General features: G+C 42.7%; 1 long non-coding RNA gene across 1 annotated transcript; it reads right to left on the reverse strand.

Moving 5' to 3' along the window:
- Positions 1-9,311: 9,311 nt before the first annotated feature.
- LOC138926407 (uncharacterized) lies at positions 9,312-10,182 on the reverse strand. The gene is made up of 2 exons (XR_011442919.1): positions 9,625-10,182; positions 9,312-9,571 (listed from the first exon to the last, which is right to left on the reverse strand). It is a non-coding gene; the product is annotated as an uncharacterized lncRNA (long non-coding RNA).
- Positions 10,183-21,426: the final 11,244 nt, after the last annotated feature.

The following is a 21,426-nucleotide window of genomic DNA, read 5'->3' on the forward strand; positions in this document are numbered from 1 at the left end:
TTTTAGGAGGTTTTGTAAATTAATTACAATTTTTATTGGAGGGAAATATTAGATATTTAAGAGAACAAGAATAGTCCTTACTACTGTTTACTATTTACTGGAAAGTAATACTTATAATATAATTTTCTCTCTCTGCATCTGATAACTGAGAAAAAAAACTGCGCGCAAAAGTGCAGCTGATGCTGCTGCTGACGCAATCGTGGGAAAATTTGGTGGCAGCCACCCCGCCGACTGCCGACTGCCATCAGCCGTGAACCGTCAACCGCCAGCCGCTCGCCGCCTGCCACGGAAGGACAACCCTTGGAATCGGGAAAGGAGCCACAGCTGCACCCGGTCATCTTGTACATTTCTGCATCTGCGAACGCCACTCTGCTCCGGTTCCTGCTCCCGGCCAGCTGCCGTACAGTCGCGTCTTGTTCTTCGGACGTTCGATGGATGATTGGATGATGGCCTAGGATGATTGGATGGACTGGAGAGTGCGGCGGCGGAGAGCCGCATATGTCAACGTTGGTGCTGCGCACGCGCAGATACAAATGTATCTATAGCGGGAAATCAGTCCAATTAAAAATAATAAAGGTGGAACTGCAGCTTGTTAGTGTGGACTCCCAACTCCCAACTGCCGACTGCCGAGATGGCAGATTGCACCCAAAACAATAGTGCCTGCCGCCCCCTCTGGAGGCCTCTTCGCACACACACCGCCTCGGGAGGCGTGGGAAAGCCAAAAATAAAATCCGCACCTGCCGCGCCCCGCTCACACAGATCTTGCGTTTTTCCATATTTGGCTTTTAGTTAAGATATGTATTTGCTTTATGGGTTCGTGATCGAATCAGAAGCTCGGCCATAAAGCCGCTAAATTGCAGAATTCTGGCCACAATTTGAGCAAAACACGAAATTGCAGAGGAAAAAACCAGAAAAAGTGGGGAGTTTTTCAAGAAATGTACGGAATTTTAGAAATTATATTTTGAGAACATTTATTTTATATTAAAAAGCCTTAAAAGTGATGAATATTTAAACCAAAAATCCGTCAATAATGTTTCTATAAGTCTCTAAAACAAACCAGGTCTAACGTTAATTCTCAAAGTTCAAATCAAAAATGCTTCTATGTTTAATTTTTCTCTGTATTGCTGGTCGGGCTGCTGACAATTCTATTTGGCACGAGCTCATTAAGGTCCATTTATATGCAACCTGAGCCATGACTGGTCCAAAAATCGCACATGCAAACTGCAGCAGCCGCCTCTTGATCTCCCGATCGCCACTCGATCCACTCGAGACCCCCATACTCCCCATATACACTCCACGACCATCCAAGTCCAAGACAATCCGCAATCCATACTCGAAGCTCATGGCTCGATGCCCGATGCCCGGCCTGTTGACAAGTTGTTGTCGCTGGCGAATGATTTACTGGCTCTCTAGAGACCCAGCAACAGCATCAACATCACCATCAGGTCGCATGCCAAAAGCCAAAGCCAGCAAAACGCAAATAAATATATATATAAATATATGGAAAAAAAATTAGAAAACACAAAAACAAAAAAACTCTATTACATGTCAGGTGGAGTGTTGGCTTTGGCCAACATGTTGGCCACATTTTCTTGTAACTCGCCAGTTGTAACTGGCTCGGCATTCTTGTCTCCGGTCATAGGGCGACACAAATAAACAAATGGAAAACAATGTTGAAATTTTTTAATTGCCTGCCGTTAACATTCGAGCCAAACGATATCGTTGGCAAACGTCACTTTACAGAAATATTTAAGCCACTTTATTTAAACAAGAAACTGGATCACTTGATGTCTTCATTTTTCATGGATGTAGGCATTTTCTAGTATTTAGTAGTAGCTTTCTGAATTTAAATAGAACTTAGAACCTTTTTAAAAATGCCTTCCTTCAAGGAATTGACTTTCAACTTTCAAAAATCCCCAAGAATGGGTTGAGGCCCTATGGGGCACACTGCGATGAGTATATCTTTGGCAATATTGATCCGATTCCTGAGCGGGATACCTTAAACGATTTGTAGATCGATTTTTCATCAATCTGCATCAAAACCTGGGAGCAAATTATTTTTTAAATTTTTTGTAATTTTTTCTGGAGGGTCCCCTTCAAAAATCGCCAAAAATGGGTTGAGGCCCTATGAGGCATACTGCGATGACTATATCTTTGGCAGTTTTAAGCCGATTCCTGAGCGGGATACCTTAAACGATTTGTAGATCGATTCTCCATCAATCAGCATCAAAACCTCGCAACAAATTATTTTTTAGATTTTTTGTCATTTTTTCTGGAGGGTCCCCTTCAAAAATCGCCAAAAATGGGTTGAGGCCCTATGGGGCATACTGCGATGATTATATCTTTGGCAATTTTGATCCGATTCCTGAGCGGGATACCTTAAACGATTTGTAGATCGATTCTCCATCAATCTGCATCAAAACCTGGGAACAAATTAATTTTTAGATTTTTGGTCATTTTTTCTGGAGGGTCCACTTCAAAAATCGCCAAAAATGGGTTGAGGCCCTATGGGGCACACTGCGATGACTATATCTTTGGCAATTTTGATCCGATTCCTGAGCGGGATACCTTAAACGATTTGTAGATCGATTCTCCATCAATCTGCATCAAAACCTGGGAACAAATTATTTTTTAGATTTTTTGTCATTTTTTCTGGAGGGTCCCCTTCAAAAATCGCCAAAAATGGGTTGAGGCCCTATGGGGCACACTGCGATGACTATATCTTTGGCAATTTTGATCCGATTCCTGAGCGGGATACCTTAAACGATTTGTAGATCGATTCTCCATCAATCTGCATCAAAACCTGGGAACAAATTATTTTTTAGATTTTTTGTCATTTTTTATGGAGGGTCCCCTTCAAAAATCCCCAAAAATGGGTTGAGGCCCTATAGGGCACACTGTGATGGCTATATCTTTGGCAATATTGATCCGATTCCTGAGCGGGATACCTTAAACGATTTGTAGATCGATTCTCCATCAATCTGCATCAAAACCTGGGAACAAATTATTTTTTAGATTTTTTGTCATTTTTTCTGGAGGGTCCCCTTCAAAAATCGCCAAAAATGGGTTGTGGCCCTATGGGGCACACTGCGATGACTATATCTTTGGCAATTTTGATCCGATTCCTGAGCGGGATACCTTAACGATTTGTAGATCGATTCTCCATCAATCTGCATCAAAACCTGGGAACAAATTAATTTTTAGATTTTTGGTCATTTTTTCTGGAGGGTCCACTTCAAAAATCGCCAAAAATGGGTTGAGGCCCTATGGGGCACACTGCGATGATTATATCTTTGGCAATTTTGATCCGATTCCTGAGCGGGATACCTTAAACGATTTGTAGATCGATTCTCCATCAATCTGCATCAAAACCTGGGAACAAATTATTTTTTAGATTTTTTGTCATTTTTTCTGGAGGGTCCCCTTCAAAAATCGCCAAAAATGGGTTGTGGCCCTATGGGGCACACTGCGATGACTATATCTTTGGCAGTTTTGAGCCGATTCCTGAGCGGGATACTGTAATCGATTTGTAGATCGATTCTCCATCAATCTGCATCAAAACCTGGGAACAAATTATTTTTTAGATTTTTTGTCATTTTTTCTGGAGGGTCCCCTTCAAAAATCCCCAAAAATGGGTTGAGGCCCTATGGGGCACACTGCGATGACTATATCTTTGGCAATTTTGATCCGATTCCTGAGCGGGATACCTTAACGATTTGTAGATCGATTCTCCATCAATCTGCATCAAAACCTGGGAACAAATTAATTTTTAGATTTTTGGTCATTTTTTCTGGAGGGTCCACTTCAAAAATCGCCAAAAATGGGTTGAGGCCCTATGGGGCACACTGCGATGATTATATCTTTGGCAATTTTGATCCGATTCCTGAGCGGGATACCTTAAACGATTTGTAGATCGATTCTCCATCAATCTGCATCAAAACCTGGGAACAAATTATTTTTTAGATTTTTTGTCATTTTTTCTGGAGGGTCCCCTTCAAAAATCCCCAAAAATGGGTTGAGGCCCTATAGGGCACACTGTGATGACTATATCTTTGGCAATATTGATCCGATTCCTGAGCGGGATACCTTAAACGATTTGTAGATCGATTCTCCATCAATCTGCATCAAAACCTGGGAACAAATTATTTTTTAGATTTTTTGTCATTTTTTCTGGAGGGTCCCCTTCAAAAATCGCCAAAAATGGGTTGTGGCCCTATGGGGCACACTGCGATGACTATATCTTTGGCAGTTTTGAGCCGATTCCTGAGCGGGATACTGTAATCGATTTGTAGATCGATTCTCCATCAATCTGCATCAAAACCTGGGAACAAATTATTTTTTAGATTTTTTGTCATTTTTTCTGGAGGGTCCCCTTCAAAAATCCCCAAAAATGGGTTGAGGCCCTATGGGGCACACTGCGATGACTATATCTTTGGCAATTTTGATCCGATTCCTGAGCGGGATACCTTAAACGATTTGTAGATCGATTCTCCATCAATCTGCATCAAAACCTGGGAACAAATTATTTTTTAGATTTTTTGTCATTTTTTCTGGAGGGTCCACTTCAAAAATCGCCAAAAATGGGTTGAGGCCCTATGGGGCACACTTTGATGACTATATCTTTGGCAATATTGATCCGATTCCTGAGCGGGATACCTTAAACGATTTGTAAATCGATTCTCCATCAATCTGCATCAAAACCTGGGAACAAATTATTTTTTAGATTTTTTGTCATTTTTTCTGGAGGGTCCCCTTCAAAAATCCCCAAAAATGGGTTGAGGCCCTATAGGGCACACTGTGATGACTATATCTTTGGCAATATTGATCCGATTCCTGAGCGGGATACCTTAAACGATTTGTAGATCGATTCTCCATCAATCTGCATCAAAACCTGGTAACAAATTATTTTTTAGATTTTTTGTCATTTTTTCTGGAGGGTCCCCTTCAAAAATCCTTAAAAATGGGTTGAGGCCCTATAGGGCACACTTTGATGACTATATCTTTGGCAATATTGATCCGATTCCTGAGCGGGATACCTTAAACGATTTGTAAATCGATTCTCCATCAATCTGCATCAAAACCTGGGAACAAATTATTTTTTAGATTTTTTGTCATTTTTTCTGGAGGGTCCCCTTCAAAAATCCCCAAAAATGGGTTGAGGCCCTATAGGGCACACTGCGATGACTACATCTTTGGCAATTTTGATCCGATTCCTGAGCGGGATACCTTAAACGATTTGTAGATCGATTCTTCATAAATCTAGAGAAGAGATTTAAATTTTTCCGAGTGATCTCACCAGTTGAAACTTTCTCAGCTCTTTCCGAAGTGAATCCCTCAACAAAATCCATCGTCTCCTTGTCATCTTTATGAGAAGTTTTCCCAGTCGGGGGTCACCTGGTCATCTGGCAGTCAATCACTGAGATGGCTTTTGAGCCAGGCAACTGGTTTTTTATATTTTTTCTGCAAGAATGGAAAAATTTTAAATGTTTTTGTCAGCTGGGGCTGCCGATGTGCAGTTGTCGCAATTAGCCGCCGCCTGTGTTCACACGAGCTGGGAGATGCGGACATTTCTTGACTCTGGCTGTGGCTCTGAAATGTGGCTGTGATTTTGAGTAATCATCGCTTGGCGGAAATCTTCTCGCCCGGCAGCCAAAGTAGCAACTCTTGACCCACAAACTTGACAAATCCATCAGCGGCAAAGGCAACCGGCAATCGGCAACCGGCAACTGGCAACAGGCAACATGCAACACGCCCCGAAAACTCTACTCTTTGGCTTCTCCCTCGATCGTAAATCAAACGCTCGTAACTTTTTCTGTAAATCATTGGAGGGGCTGGAAAAGCTGAAGATTCCACTGAAAAATCATAAGTCACTCCATGTCTGGGTAGTCATCTTCATTGCTTGCCTTGCCCCGCCACAGGTGGTAGTGGGGCGGGGGCGAGGGCGAGGTTGGCTGTAGGGTTGCCGCCTCATATGCAAAGTGTCAGTCATAAGTGACTTTTTTGATTTTGTCTGCCAGCAGCAATAACAGCAATACCCCAACATCCAGCATCCAGCACAAGAGCCAGGCACCACGGCAAATTAATTATAGCCAAGCCATTTTCAGACATATTTCTTTCTTGAATTTTATAGCCCGGCAGAGCGAATTGCAATTTTGGCCAAAATATTCCCGGCTTTTTTACGTTTAAGCCATTCTGTCACTTATGATGGGTAAACACTCTAAAGACCGCGAAATATTTGAGTAATAAAAAGTATGAACATTAATAGTTGGCACTTAATTCTAGGGGGTTTCATTAAACATATAATTAAGTCATTATGTTTTAAAATTATTTATGATGGGTGTTTTTAAAAATACTTATAGTAGAGTGATTTAGTAATAGTTTTATTATAATTTATTTTTAAAATTAAAATCCTTTCAATTTTAAATTAAGTAAGTGTATCTCTTCCTTCTGGTTCAAAAGTTAAACTCTCATCCTTGACTTTTTTTGTGGCGTTTTGGAAGTGTTGCATGTTGCATGTCCGCGGACTCTTCACCAGCAAGGCACCTTTCACCCTAAACTGTTTGCTTTATGACCTCTTTCAGATGGATATTGTTGACGGCTCCGGCTGGCTGTCAGGTGCCTGTCCGTCCGGCCTGACATGCCCGAGGGCCGACGCTTCTAGGCACCTTTCACTCCAGAGAACTCGAGTCCCGGCAGTTCGGACAACAGGTTCGCACCTGTGTACGTGTAGCTTATTGGTTTTTTCCCCCGTTTTCGGGCTCGTAAGTCTCTAATTAATCGACTTGGCCTGGGCCTTGATTAAACCGAGCTCTCCGTCTTCCCCCAAAGTTGGCAGCGTTTGAACTCTTGAACCTGGGCCATAAATATCGGCAAAAGATGTGAGATATGCGATGTCGTCGTTGTGGTACGCAGCACCAGCAGCAGCAGCAATGCTGCATCCAAGCTGCAACATTGCAGCAACAACAGGGCAACTGCCACAGCCACTCTTCGGCGAAAAGAGTCATCATTAGCTAAGCTCCGACGGAGGCCGATGTCGATGTCGTTTAGCATGTCGGCTTTATGTCAATTAGATGTTTGTCTTCGATTAAGTCCCAGCCACTGGGCGAGTGCATAATTTGGCGCTTGTGACAGCAATTTGCCTGCCCCTGCCACCGGGGCCTCCCCTAGTTGCCACCTTCTTGGGCTTGTTAGGCGACATTTGAGGCACTTGCCAGTGACAAGTGAACCCGCCTTGAGTCGAATGTTGACCCATTGACCCACCGACTAGGCTTGATTGATGTTTAGGGTTCTAGCACATGACAAAATAATAGTTACATCGATTTGATGCACTGAAAAAAGGACTATACTCCCTGCTCTATTAATATTCTGTCAGCATAGAGAGGAAAATTTTCTACGAATTTTTTGGGAGATCACATTTTCTTTGGGAATTTATATTCATGCTGTGTCTTTCCGAGGCCCATAACAATTTTTTCCAATTTAGAATTCGGCAATAAAACCCTAGAATTTATTAAAATATTATTCACTTTAAGGTGTTGCATTTAAACACCTTACAGATTGGACCACCAAAATGGTAAATTGTTTCTGAGATTTTTAAAATTCCAACAGCAAACACACTTCCTGAATTCTTATCCCTAATGTATGACCACTTTTTTCTTTCAGTGCTGTTGTGGTTTTCCTGCTTAACACTATGATTGCCCACAATAATCGCAGGTGCTCCTGTTTCGTCCTTTTCTTCCATTGCGTGAGTCCATCGAAATGGAAAAGTGGAAACTCGAATGCTATTGATTTTCCCTCAATTGCGGGTTAATTCGATAGTTGATTGATTGCAGTAATTTGGAATCGGATTCAAAGGTCTAATGAGCCTTGACTCTGGGCTTATTGGGGGTTCTCAGCCTATAATGGATTTCAATTTTCTTGGCAACTTCCTACATGCTTCGATTGTCAAATCTGGTCGAGTTTCCTGCTTATGTGGCCAGAGCGGCAATTTGCATGAATTTTTTATTCAAGCCGCCGGCCAGTCGACTTAATTCGATATTAATTGTGCGGCCTGACTGACTGACTACCCCTGACTGATTGCCGCAATTTGTTTGTCTTGACTTGGCCGAAAAGCCGGGCCGACTTATCGGGAATAAGCGATATGGCGGCCCACTCGCAGAAAGGCGCACCCCAAACCCCAAATCCCAAACAGAAAGAAAAAATACAGACTCCCGCTGGCATGGAGCGCCACAAAGATATCGGGCACGCTCCCAACTTGCAACAAGAGCTCGGTGCTCCAACTTCAACTCCAACATCCAACTACTCCCGGCTCATTAATAAGCGCCGTCTTTAAGCTAACGTTGGCAAGCACTTGAACCACTTGTAAAATGCAACATTTGTTTGAGCGATAAAATCGGGTCCAATAAATTCACAATGAACATACCAAAAGGTGCATAAAATGCAGCCACCAGCCAGCCAGCCAGTCCGGCAGACGATCGCGATTCCGATACAGATACAAATACAAACACAAATACTGATTCAGATGCAGATGTATCTGCAAGTATGCGATGCATTCTATGGACGATGTCCGACGACCGTTGCCGACAAAACCCAAGTGGGGGAATTTAGTTGGCTGGCTGGTTGGCTTGGCTGCTTGGCTGGCTGGTAGCCACTGGCCTGGCTAATAAACGACCGACCACCGCTGCCAAGTCTTTGGCGAGCGCGACAAAATAAAAAATAGAGTTGTACGACGACCACCTGCAGACCAGGTCGCTCCGCCAAAAGACCCCCAACCGGAGATCCAGAGTTAGAGCCGGGATAGGAATGACACTGGAAGTGAAGTCCAAAAACCTACCAAGAAATACAGTATGGAGTATGGGATCCCAGAAGGTGATCTCTCTCAGTGTATAGTCTTCTTCCTCTACCATTTGTCGCCAAGAGGCTGCGTGGCACTTGTTGTCCATTGAAATGTCGCCGTGCGGCTCCTAAAATATTCAAATCTCCTTTTGAAAGCCTTGTAAAACGAGCCACTGACCCCCAACCCGGAGATCTCCATCCATGTCTCTCTGCCATGTCCGGAAAAGCTGATGGGCAGCCCCAGTTGTTCCAGTTGCCCGTTTCGGTGAGGTCTTCTCCCGTGTCGTGTGTGGGCTTCTGGGGAATTGTAATTTAAGCTTCTCCATTGTTTCCAAAATGGACAGCAAAAAAAGGTATCTACTGTTAGAAATTCTATTTTACTGAATAGGTAAAAAGCGGTCCCTTGGAGATCTTTATAATGGGCCTATACCATTTTAAGTTTAAATTCTTTCGGAGGAGAATAAAAAGAAAAGCTGAAATAGTGGGAAGTGGATTTTTTAATCAGAACAAAATCTGTTTAATACCCATCTTTGGAGTTTGTTTTTCAATTTCCTGATAGTCCAGACAAGGTCTGACCTTAACTGGTCGGTCACACCTTACAGCCATATTAATTGTCCGACATTACGAGTTGTCATTTGACCCAAACCGAGCTGTCTGGCTTTCGAATGAAACAATTTCCCAACTGCCGGAGCTCCAGTTGGGGTAAATTGAATCAACAGCACCCAGGGCAACAATCGATCTACAATGATAGATATACATATTATATAGAAACAGCAGTATTGAAACCCAAACCGAAACGAAAACGAGCCGAGGCGAGCAATTGAAGGAGAATGCTGCGTGTCGATTGCATGTTCCGCAAACTAATCGAACGAATCGATCAAATTCTCAGCGCCGCCGCAACACGCAACCGCTGAAGATCTTGGGGTGGCGGGAGGACAGGCGGCCAGGCGGCCAGGGCTGGGCCATCGTCTAGCGGTAACTGGATGGAGTAACGCCCGCTGCTGGAATTCAATTATGACGATTGCTTATAGGCGCGATCGCCATGGCGAGCCAATAAACAAATGTACGGACAGCCAATGTACGTAATATTTAATAATAATAAAGCACGCGGCCGCCTGGACCCACAACTAAGCTCCCCAGCACCAGACTGCACCACTTTTGGTCAGAGGCGGTGGTGCAAGAGGGTTTACAGATCCTCAAGATCAAGTTAGTCTACTAGAGGTGCGAAGTTTGGGTATTACTTTTATAAGAAAAACCCAATTGCCTCTTCAAAATAAACATAAACTCTTCAAGTGGCTATTAAGCTCTTTATTCAAAGTCTTCTTAATGGAATAATTATCATAAAGATTAATAAAGTTAGTTGTTAAAAATAAACATACAATAAATGTCTAAATGGTGTTGAATAAATATTTAAATAGTTAAAGCCTTTTAAGTTTAAACGCTTAAATAGATAATGCCAAGCCTGTCCCCCCTCGAAAACGAAGTCAAGCCTAGCCACTGACTTTGGTGGTGGGCTCTGTGGCTGGCGCCCGTCGGCCATGTGGCTCTGGCGCACCACATCACGCCACCACCCGCACCCAAAAAACAAAAACCGGAAAAATGGCCACGGCGGCTGGCCAACAATAAAACTTATTTATGTCTCTGGTCAAATTTGCGTTGCTATTTTGGGACTTATTTGACAGAGCCAGCGTTTTGTTATTGTTATGGCCGATGTGAGCTTGGCTCAGATTTCCAAGCTCGGCAGCTCCCAGGGATCTGGGATTGGGATTGTGATTGGGACTGAGCCTGGGAGTGGGTGATAGTGGGAGGAGTGTGTGGTGCAAAGTGCCAAGTGGTTTCAGCGCCTGTCTTTTGTTTGGTCGCGCCAAAAGGTTTACGACCTGTTAATGTCCAACTAGCCAAACTGCATTGGCCATTTCGGCCACCGTTAGCTACCATTTCTCATAGACTTTACCCACATATATGTATAGCTTTTGTATTTGTTGTAGCATGGCTGCTTGGATACGCAATTTGGCGCACATTTTGTTTATATTATTAAATAAATTTCGTGTCGGACATATTTTGCTGGCATTGCCTGTGGGGAAGGTGTGCTGCTGACCCGGCTCTGATCTGTTTTACATGTGGGCCGGTTGTAATATCGTTTGAAAGAGCCAATGCGAAACATGAGGCATACATTATGTCAGGATTTGGAATTGGTTTCATTGTGATATATTTGCCATAATAGTTATTATCTTGGACAATATATATTTTGATCTTGTCTGGGTGAGACAAAGGCCATAAATTCATAATTATCGAGATTTTAAGAAGGGTAATTTATTGAGCAGAGCTTAAAACAATATTTCTAAATAATTTACTAAGATTAAAAATATTTTATAAGTAATACTTTCAATATTCCCTTTCCACAGCATCTATGATCGTCAGTTTATTGTTTTCTCAGCTGCATTAGAATTGAAGTCATCATCTGTTTATTTCCCCGGGGGCTGAAGAAATGGTCTTGATTAGATTAACATTTGCACTGGCATAGGGGCAGGGCAGCATTAGAGCACTGTCCACATCCGTTCCCAGCAACTGCCCCCGATTCTTGCCCCCGTCAGACTCCGGGCAATTGTCATCTTATCGTCGGGGCTCTCGGATGGCCAATTGATCGACGGAAATCCACAGACAACCCACATAGGCGCACGTGAACTTAATTTATTTCAATAAAAACATAATTTCCAGTCTATTATCCACACTCGTATACAGAGTATGGGAGTATATGTGTATATAGAAAGCCGATCCAATTAAGTTTGGTGAGTGCTATGGTGGAGAAAGGAATTGGGGATAATTTTGAGCGTTAATCGCACCGAAAATTGGACACGCCGACCGTTGGCATTTATGTGGGTTCTCGACGGCATTCAAATTCAGTCTCTTTTCCCAATACTCATACAATAAATCTCGAATTACATTATGCATATGAATGCGGCTTGTATTAAATTTCGTAAAGTGTTAAAATGGCTCCACAAGAAACCGAAAAAAAAAACCTGAAAACATATCTGAATCCAAATCGAAACGCACCATAAAACTGTCACAGACCTTTTGGTCTGAGACATAAAACATAATGGTACCCGGCTTGGGGTCACAACGTGACTTCTTCCACTACTTCTCCTTCTCTCACTTTTGGAGTTTATAAGAAGTATCTATCTATCCGTCGATTCTGTCGGTTTCTTTCACTCGAAAGTTCTACGGTCACTTGCCTGGGAAAAACCCAAAACCCCAAACCGAGCACCTCGGGTTTAAGAGACAGTGCTGGGTTTTGTGGGCTAACCAGCGACGTAACTCGATACCTCATATTGCCATGGACATGGATTTGGTCATGACAAACATGACACTTCATAATTCGCCCGGCCGAGGGCAAACACACTAATGTACACATTCGAATATGTATTTTTATGTGCCACTTTCCGATCGGGTCGGTGTGTGCGGGGTGCGTGAGTTTGTGGATCCACTTGTTGAGGTTGAAACGATGTGGAGTGCACCAGGACAGTGTGGCAAATGGGTTAAAGTAATGGTGAATTTTTATCCCCAAATTGAGGAGATTTTCTTGAGGAATTTTAAACTTTTAATGAGACGAAAACTATAGTATAGTCGCTTGGTCTCTAAAAAGCCTCTCAAGATACTAAGCTTTTGATATTTTGGTTAGAGTTACTCCTAAGTTAAAACTAAAATATGATAAGTAGACCCACTGTCCAACTCCTTGGGACTTGGGCTGTCATTGCTATTACCATGAATTACATTTCTTATCAACGACATTCGCTGCACTAAAATATGACGTCCCCGGGTCGATCCAACGGCCTCAAAGCATTGCATTTCCTGTGCCAGACCACGTAAACGTCTCGGATTGGTCTTGAATGTGGAGAGCTGGGACCTGGGAGCTGGGTTTCCTTCTTGTCGTTGCGTTGACTTGCCCAGTGTTTACCCAACTCACGCGCTGCACTTGAGGCATAAGTCAGTCGGCGGGTCTCCTGGGGACGGAGGCCAGTCACTTACATTACATATTTGTACTTGTTTTTGGTCTGGCTTTATCAGGCCGCGATGACCTAATGCAGGCTAAATATTTGCCCCCCGATTTATGGAGTACCAAGTGATAAGTGCAGAGCGATTACATCAAAATGAAATGCTCGAACCCGAACCCAAGCCCAAGCTCCTGATAATATTTAAAGGGAAAAGCAATTTCCCTGAAGCGACCAAAGCGATCGTTTTAAGCGGCTTACATAAGAACATTATGATATGAATGGGCTCCAAGGAACCAGAACCCAATCGGTGTGCCATGTAAATGGAATTCCCGGGAATCCAATCGGAGAAAATATCGGACTGGCGAGTGGAGGTTGGGTAGTGATATAGCTGGAGAAATACCAAACAATCGACAAGTGCCTGCCACGCCAAATTGGAATAATTAAATGCCTCATCGGTGGCGAGATAATCGGCCCCCTCGGGTGCAGCGATACTCGTAAACCTGAGACCTCTAAACAAAAAATAAAAAAAAAACCCCTGAAGGCGATACACCACCATCGATCCAGCAGACAACGACCTCGGTGATCCGAGATCAGGGGACAGCCACATACCACATGCAGGGATCGTCTCTTAGTTCCAAATCACACACGTCTGCACTTGTTCACGACCTCTGTCCCCTCGGATGCCCCACCACCAGAAACATGTACGGCATTCCTCAATCTAAACTCAAAACTCATTAATATTCTCGCAGGCAAAGCCCCTGGACGAGGATGAGGTATGAGGAATGGAGCCGGGATGCGATGGCATTATGCGGTTTGTTTGCCCTGCCCGACGATTAATGTGATGCGTGTGTGCCACGCCCTCGGTCGCGATGCACTTAGAAAACATAATATTTTAAAAATTTTATAATTTAAGATTTCCAAAATAAGATTTCAAAGATTTTTCTAAAGAAACAAATGGTTACATTTTCATATTGTTTTACCAAGAATTGGTACCTATAACCCTTTTGTAATTTTTATTAAATTAATACAGTTTCATGATATAATATCCTATTTTCTCCAAGTGCTGATGCGTGCATTCCTTCGAATTTTTCCGAAATGAGCCACGAAAATTAACAAATCTTTGGCTCATTAATTTGAACACTTGTTGCAAGTTGCAACCGATCGAGAGCCTCGGGGCGGGATCAGCAGCAGCAGCAGAATGAACAATAAATACGGCAGCAGGATAGGGAGCCACATCCTTTTCGTCTCGGGATATATGGGCATGGGAATGAAGTTGAGAAAATTGAGTCGCCTTCTGCATACAATTTGTTCTTAATCGGTTTTGTGTGAGCCCAACAACTTAACGCTTATTAAATCCATTCCAAAATACGTCCCTCAAAAAATTAAATAACCAGAAAATGAAGAAAAAAGGAACGGAACCGTAGACAAGGACGTGATCCTGGCGGGTAATGCGAAACCGTTGTGTCGGCAAAATATCAAAAGGTCAGGAGGTTCCTGGAATGTCAACAGAGATTTCCACACGATGCACACGTGCAAACGCATCTCCTCAAGTGGATTTCAGATTCGGATACGACTTTGAGGGGACTTCGGATGGTTTTGGCAGATAGCACCATATGAATGGCCGGGACTGGGAGTAGTAGCTGGACTGGGTATCTCCAGTACCTGCGATAATGCTTCACACCAACGGCAAACAGAAGAGCCCAAAGTGGGAATTATGAGGCTGCACACACAGTGCCTATATTTGTTGAGAAAATCATAGAAATAGTCAGCGGGGAAGCAGAGACATGTGTGAGAGGGTGGGTCAAGGAGTTTTGAAAAGGTTATCATCATTACTAAGCATACTGACTTCCACAACCTTAAGACCTCCCCTCGCTGGGATAACTAGACAATTAGCCAACAATCATTTCGCTCTGCCTCATCTGTGTGGCATTATCTATCGCCCCTGCTCACTATTTGTAGACCCTGGTCTGGGAACAAGTGTTCCATGGGGCATTACTCAAGTCATCGTCTCAGGAATGGGAATTTCAAACTGAACCGATAAGATAAGACCACTGCAGCGGTGGTCCTGGGGCCTTGGAAACTACACATGTGTGTATCTTACCTTCACTGATTTTCCTTCGGTTTTCTGGCCAGCCAAAGACAAATGTTTGTTTGCTCGGTATTTGATAGCAGGCTGGAATTATCTTTTCTTTCGGCAGGGAACCGGCTTTTTCTGTTTGGTAAACCTTCTGGCCTGTCTCTCGGGCTCCTGATAAAAATATGCAGACAAATTACAGGGACCGACCATGACTGACAGTGCAGTTAACAATCTAAACAATTGCGAGAGGTAATAAGATACAAGATAGATTTTAGGGTCAACAAAACTTTAAAACACTTCCAATACTTTGGTTCAGATAATAGCTTGTATATTATGTTATTACTTTTAAGTATCACTTTTAGGCAAGCTTGACTGTGTTCCTCCTTATCCATAAAATGCATTACCTTCATTCCAGGCATGCGTTTCACCTGTGACAATTTAGCGCGCCTTCGAGTGGCAAAAATATGTAAATTATGTGCCCTTTGATGATGCCCTCGGGTGGATTTATATATATATATGCATATATAAAGACTGAAAGCTGGACCCATATCGGTGAACGAGAGGAAGTTTCCATTTTTTGGGTGAAATTGCCAATGTCTGACCAAATAAATTACGAACACGATTAATAAAATGCAGTAGGAGCCGCCGCCAATCGGAAAGTTCAATTTGGGCCAAAATATTTATATCGCCTTCTCCGGATCCTCCTCCAGCTCCGGCATCCTCCTCTGCCCTGTCGGCTCCTTGTGCTGCTCCTTCTGTTCCTTTGGCTACCGTGTATTCCCATAAATTAAACGCCAAGTTATTTGAATTCTCTTCCCAGCGGAGATTGGGTTTGCTTTTGCTCCGATCTTTGCATCTTCCCCAACTCCTGCTCCAATTCCAGTGAAAAAAAATTACCTTACTGTATCACAAATAAGGTATTTGTTAAGAAAGATTCTTCTTTCAGTGTGGCTACCCCTTTTGTTTTGATTTCACTCGGTGCTTTTGTCAAATGAATTTTGCAGCTGCCGCAACATACAAAATTGCAGCAGCAGCAACAGGAGCTGGAGAAACCTCCCTCCAGGAGCTGGGTCCTCCGGATTGGGGTATCTGCAGAGCTGTTGCCAATGCCCCATGGGCAGGAAGACACTGATTTGGATACTGTAATTCGTATTTGTCCATTTCGCGTCTTTGGCAATTTTTCCACGCTGCTCAATTATCGTGTTTCATGTTTGCATTCTTCTTGGGCTTCTGTCGCGCCTCCTCCGGCTCGGTTCTTTGGAGGCTGGGGGCTAGGGGCCCAACATTTCCTGTCCCGAACACTTTTTCGATTTGGCCAGCCAACAGGAGCCCAGTCCTCCTCTGATCAGACTCAGCCTTCCACTTGGAATCACAGTAGCTTTTGGCAGATTGTTTTCTAAAGGGCTGAGAAATGATTGGTCTTTGATGACTGCTAAGGTAGCTACTTTGGAGAGGGAAAGAATATTTAAATAAATTATATAAAAAATGTTTTTTTAATAAAAATTGTTTACCAAAATGAAGAAAAGAATTTTGTTTAGATAGACATAGTTTAGAGGTGCCTCTTTAATTAATAAAATATAGATTTCGTAAGCCTTAACAAATATCTAAAGAAATCTAAGTTACTATATCTATATTCTTAGGAAGAAATACTTTAGTAAAAATTCTAAAAAATCTAGGAAATTAACAAAAAATCAAGGCTTTAAAAGAATGGTAAGCTTAATCCTAAAGAAACCCAACTTTTCCCATCTACTAAACACTTTTAATTTCTCGCCTTTAAATTCTAATATTCTTGGAAAGAGTCTTTTCAGAACTTTTGCCCTGAAGGTAGGGTATTAGTATCCACACACCCGTGTGTCCAAATTGCCGTTGCGGGGCATGCAACAACTGGCTGCAATTGTAAATTACCGTCTTGGCCACATTTTTGCGCATTTAGTCGCGCTTCGAGTGTTGGCCGCGGTTGCCGCTCCGTTCCGTTCACAGCTGCCACCAAATGCGGCAACAACTGCAACTGCAACTGCCTACCTCCTGCAAACGGCGAGTCTCTCTCTCTCTTTGTTGGCCTGGCTCAATCGCAATTACAATTCACTTTGCGCCAGGACGAAAGCGCCTTTTGGCCATTTAATTTGCGGCTTGAATTCGGTTTCGTTGTTGCCTCCGCGCTTGTTGTCGGTACTTAAGTGTAATTACGAGGCGAATCTCGATCGCAGGCACTGTGCGACCTCCTTTGCCACATCGTGAACTTTTTTTTTTTTTTGGTTTTTGGTTCTGCGGGGGAGAGGGGGGAGAGAATCGAGGTTGCAACGAGGATTTAAGGGGAGTTGTCGGCTCATCGATGTCGCTGCTTTTGGCCGGCGGCTCTCTGATCAGCCATTTAACCGAAATCTTAAGTCATGGACTTGAGCTTTTCCAGCAGGATCAAGAACACTGAAAAAAAATTTTTTAAAAAATTTTATCATAGATAAATATTACATAAATATACTTGCTAGTAGAAGCTTTTAGGGGACCTGCTTTTGAATATTTCATGGCTTTAACCTTTAAGTCTTAGCTCCCAAAGTCCTTCTTATATCATCATCATTATATCTATGATTATTTTTTTTTTGAGTGAATGATTGGGTGTTACTTGTGATTCGGCGTGTTGCATGTTTTCTTTGTATGTGCAACATTAACGGGAATCATGTGGTGAAACTTTTAATGGTCCGTGATACTGGGGCTGACTCTGTAACAAGAGCTTAATTTGATTTGTGTTTAACATGTTGGGCTGCTGTTTCCATTGCTACTTTGGCTTTCAAATTGGGGTTCTTTCGGTGGCCGAAATGCTGATGAGAATTAAACACGAAACCCCCTAATAACAGGGCAGAAAGAGTTAGCCCCTTTGAGGAAATTAAGTGCCTGAGATATTGGTAAAAAGAGGAGCAAGGATTTCAAGCTGAAACCAAAGATTGTGTGAAGAACCCTTAAAGGATATTGCTTTGTCCTCAAACTCTAGAGACTCTAGAGACCCTCAAGGCCAAGTCTAAATTATTTTTTGGAGCTAGATGGAAAAAACAAAAGCAGAAGCTGAAGCCGTTGCCACTTGGCCAATTGGCTACTGTCGGCTGCCACCGAGAGCAATCTATGTCAGAGTTTGACTCGTAATTAGGCTACTTGGAGTGCTGTCTCAGACAGAGGCTGACAGAGGCTACGCGGGCTTAAGATCGGAATCGGGATAGAGATCGGCATTGGGATCCCACTGGCAACAGTTGCAGATGCCGCAGCAGCTGTGGCGCGAAAATTGTTAACACATTGCTGTCACAGCGGCTACCGGACGGATCGTATGGGATCTTCTGTCTGGGGTCTGTCCAGAAGGCCACTAGATAGAGATGGAGCTGTGGTTGCAGCCAAAGTTGTGGATCTTTTTCTTGGCTCTTATCGCGCTTGACGGGCCGTTTAATTGAAATTCGTTAACCGAATGGAGAAAAGGCGGAAAGGGGTCTACTGTCTGACTGAAATTCCAGCCTGGGAATGGGAAATGGTCTGAGGCTTAGCCAACTAAGTTGCATTTTCCAGTTGCAGCTGCCAGTTGGTAGTGGCTGTTCCAGTTGCAATTGCTGGTGCGGCTGTTGGAGTTGCAGGAGCTGCAATAATCCACCCGCAACTGTAATCGAGTTGGATAATTGCAGTTGTTGTTGCTGCCGTCTCTATAGTTGTTGGCGTAAAAATGCTAATTAAAGTTGCAACTGCAACTGCAGACTGCAGACTGAATCTGTGTCCAAAGCGACAACTGAGTCTGCCAAGGGTTGTCCCAAAAAAGAAAAAATTAAGATTAACGAGCCAAAGAAATCGTTAAAGAAATGGAAAAAGATTCAGATAATTTTCATAAGTTTTGAAAATTGCCCAAGAAATACCCTTAAATTTTACATTCAAAAATAATCTAAAAATATTAGATACTCGTACATCAAAACATAGATTCTTCTATCCAGATTTTTAAAGTAAGGATCAGAATATGTTTAATAATTAATAAAATAATAGAAGTGTAGATTTTTATTTTTTTCTAAATTTTTCATCTCAAGAGATCTCAAGGAAAGAGATCCCACCTAATATTCTCAATTAAATATAATAGATACAAGTCATAGTCAAGGAGTCTTCCAAACAACCAAAATAAAAGACTATATAAGACCGATAACAAAACAAAATCTAGATGATTTGTTTGTCAGAGAAAAAAAACCTAAATACGGATTATGATCATTTAAGCATTAAATCGTATCAACCTTCGCGCCCAGCTGTAGTATCCCAAAAAAGGCAAAGGGTATCCCTCACGGGGAAAAAAATGATTTGGGAAAAAATGCAAATTGTTCGTTGATGAATTAACAAAAGCGAAAATCGTGACTTATGTTTTTGGCAGCTGCAAAACGAACCGACAACTGTCCAGTATCCAGTAACTCTCTGTCTGCCACTTAATGTTGTTGTAATGGCTGTTGCCTCCTTACTCCCATTGTGTTGCATTTATTTGTGGCTGCTGGCTTGCTTTCCTTGAATATATATTGTATATCGCCGGTCTAGTCCGATTTCTGGAGCTAATCAATGACGCAGCTTTTTGACGGAGACCGAACACCTGCAAGATCAATAACTTGATGGAGCTGCAGCTTCCGCACTATAAAGCTAAAGCTCCCTCATTAATGACAGCCGATCGGCTTGAACAGCAACAATGCCAACTAATTTGATTGCCCAGTTATGATGATTGGCACTGGAGCCGTTGGAGTCCCTAGCCTTTGGGTATCTTTTAACTGTGTATTGGATACTCGATACTTGGTACTGGATACTGGGACTCCAAGCTCCTGGCCGCGCTCCTTTGCTCCCGCACGTTTTTCGCGTTGAACTTCATTGAACTTGAAGCTGAAATTGTTTGCCAACTGCGAAAAAAGGAAACATGGATTTTTAATACACTTTAAGAAATATTAAAGACTTAGACAATCCACATAAAACAGAGCGAGTCTTCTAGGTATACAAAAATTCCTTCTAAAATATTAAATTATTAAAAAATAAAAGGGTGAAACTTTCATAAGAAACATCTGAAATCATACGAAACATCACAATTTTAATCTTACTTTTAAAACTCCCATTATATGATTATACTTTAGGTCTCCTATATTTAAAGGAAAACGTTTTCAATATTTTACTAAAAATCTTCAAGTAATAGAAGTGTGTAATATTTTCTTTAGTTTAAGCTCAACTTTTCATTTATGGCGATTTCAGGCAAATTCTTCTTTAAGTATACCAACAATTTTAGATGTATGACTCATAAATTTTCAAGGATTAATGTATAAACCTTAAGATATATATTTTTCCCAAGTGTATCCTAAGTTTCAGCTGTTTTGGTCGTGATTTGAGTGTCGTGCGAATTTTTTGTGCAACTTATTTTTAAGTAGAGGCGTATTTTGTGGCTGCACTCTGGCATCGAGGCGAAGAAGCCTGAACTTTGGGCAGTCATTTAATTTTCCTTCCCCGCGACCCTGAGTGGTTGGTAGAAAAGAGGGCGGGGAGTGATCACCAGCATTTTAATGTGCTACGAGAGCTGGGAGCTTTTGTGAAATTTTTCGACCATTTAGCGATCTTTTTGTGTCGCTTTTGTTGGTGGTGGCTGTTGTTGGTTTAGTTTCTTCTGGCCTCGAGTGGAATTTTAATGCTTTCGCACACCTGCGCACAGGCGCAGTAACGGTAATGTAACCGTAACCTTGTTTCTGGGCCAAAATAAAGGTGGAGATGGTGGCTGGTGGCGAAATTTTGTCGGCTGTCCGAAAGCCAGCTCTTCCCGAGATGAGACCACTCTTTTAATGCATTTCGCCTAATTAAAATGCATTAGGAGAGCTGGCGGGGGAGTGAGAAGAGAGGGGAGCAACAGGGAAGGTCTAAGGTTACCCATAAAACCGGACACGTCATGCCTGTTGGGACAATAATCACAAACAAACTACCTGGGATGAGCAGCACTGGACTGGAATCCTTTCCAATCACAGCAACAATATCGGCTTTTAATGGCCGATGACTCAACCTCGAAGAAGGCTCTCCGAAGACGAAGATGAAGAAATGAAATAAAGAAACACAGTCACAGTCACTCACTCACACACACGCACACGCACACCTGAGATCGGACTGCACACCTGAGAAACGAGAAATGCATGCAGGTGTCAATCGCCGGCCGAAGAATGGCCAGAAGAAGTGCAGCAGCCAGCGGAGGAAGCGGCCCCGAGCAGTGCATACCACCGAGCGGCAACAAAAAAAATTAAAAAAAAAGGCAGCCAAAGAAAAAGAAAACCGAAACCCAGGCAGACGCATTACAAATTCACACCAAGTGGCACCCACAGCCGCAGATACAGATACACTTACAGAAGACTTCCTGGGGCAAGGGAGAGGAGTGCGGGAAAATGGTTAATCATTTAGGTATAAATCTCGATCGCGTCTTTGTCTGACATTGCCCATGGGGGCTCCAAGCCAGCGACCAGCGACCATCGACCAGGCCACATCGAACCATTAACGTCCTTGTCTGGCTGT

This window comes from Drosophila bipectinata, chromosome 3L (assembly GCF_030179905.1).
Source record: "Drosophila bipectinata strain 14024-0381.07 chromosome 3L, DbipHiC1v2, whole genome shotgun sequence".
In the NCBI taxonomy this organism is placed as follows: Eukaryota; Metazoa; Arthropoda; class Insecta; order Diptera; family Drosophilidae; genus Drosophila; species Drosophila bipectinata.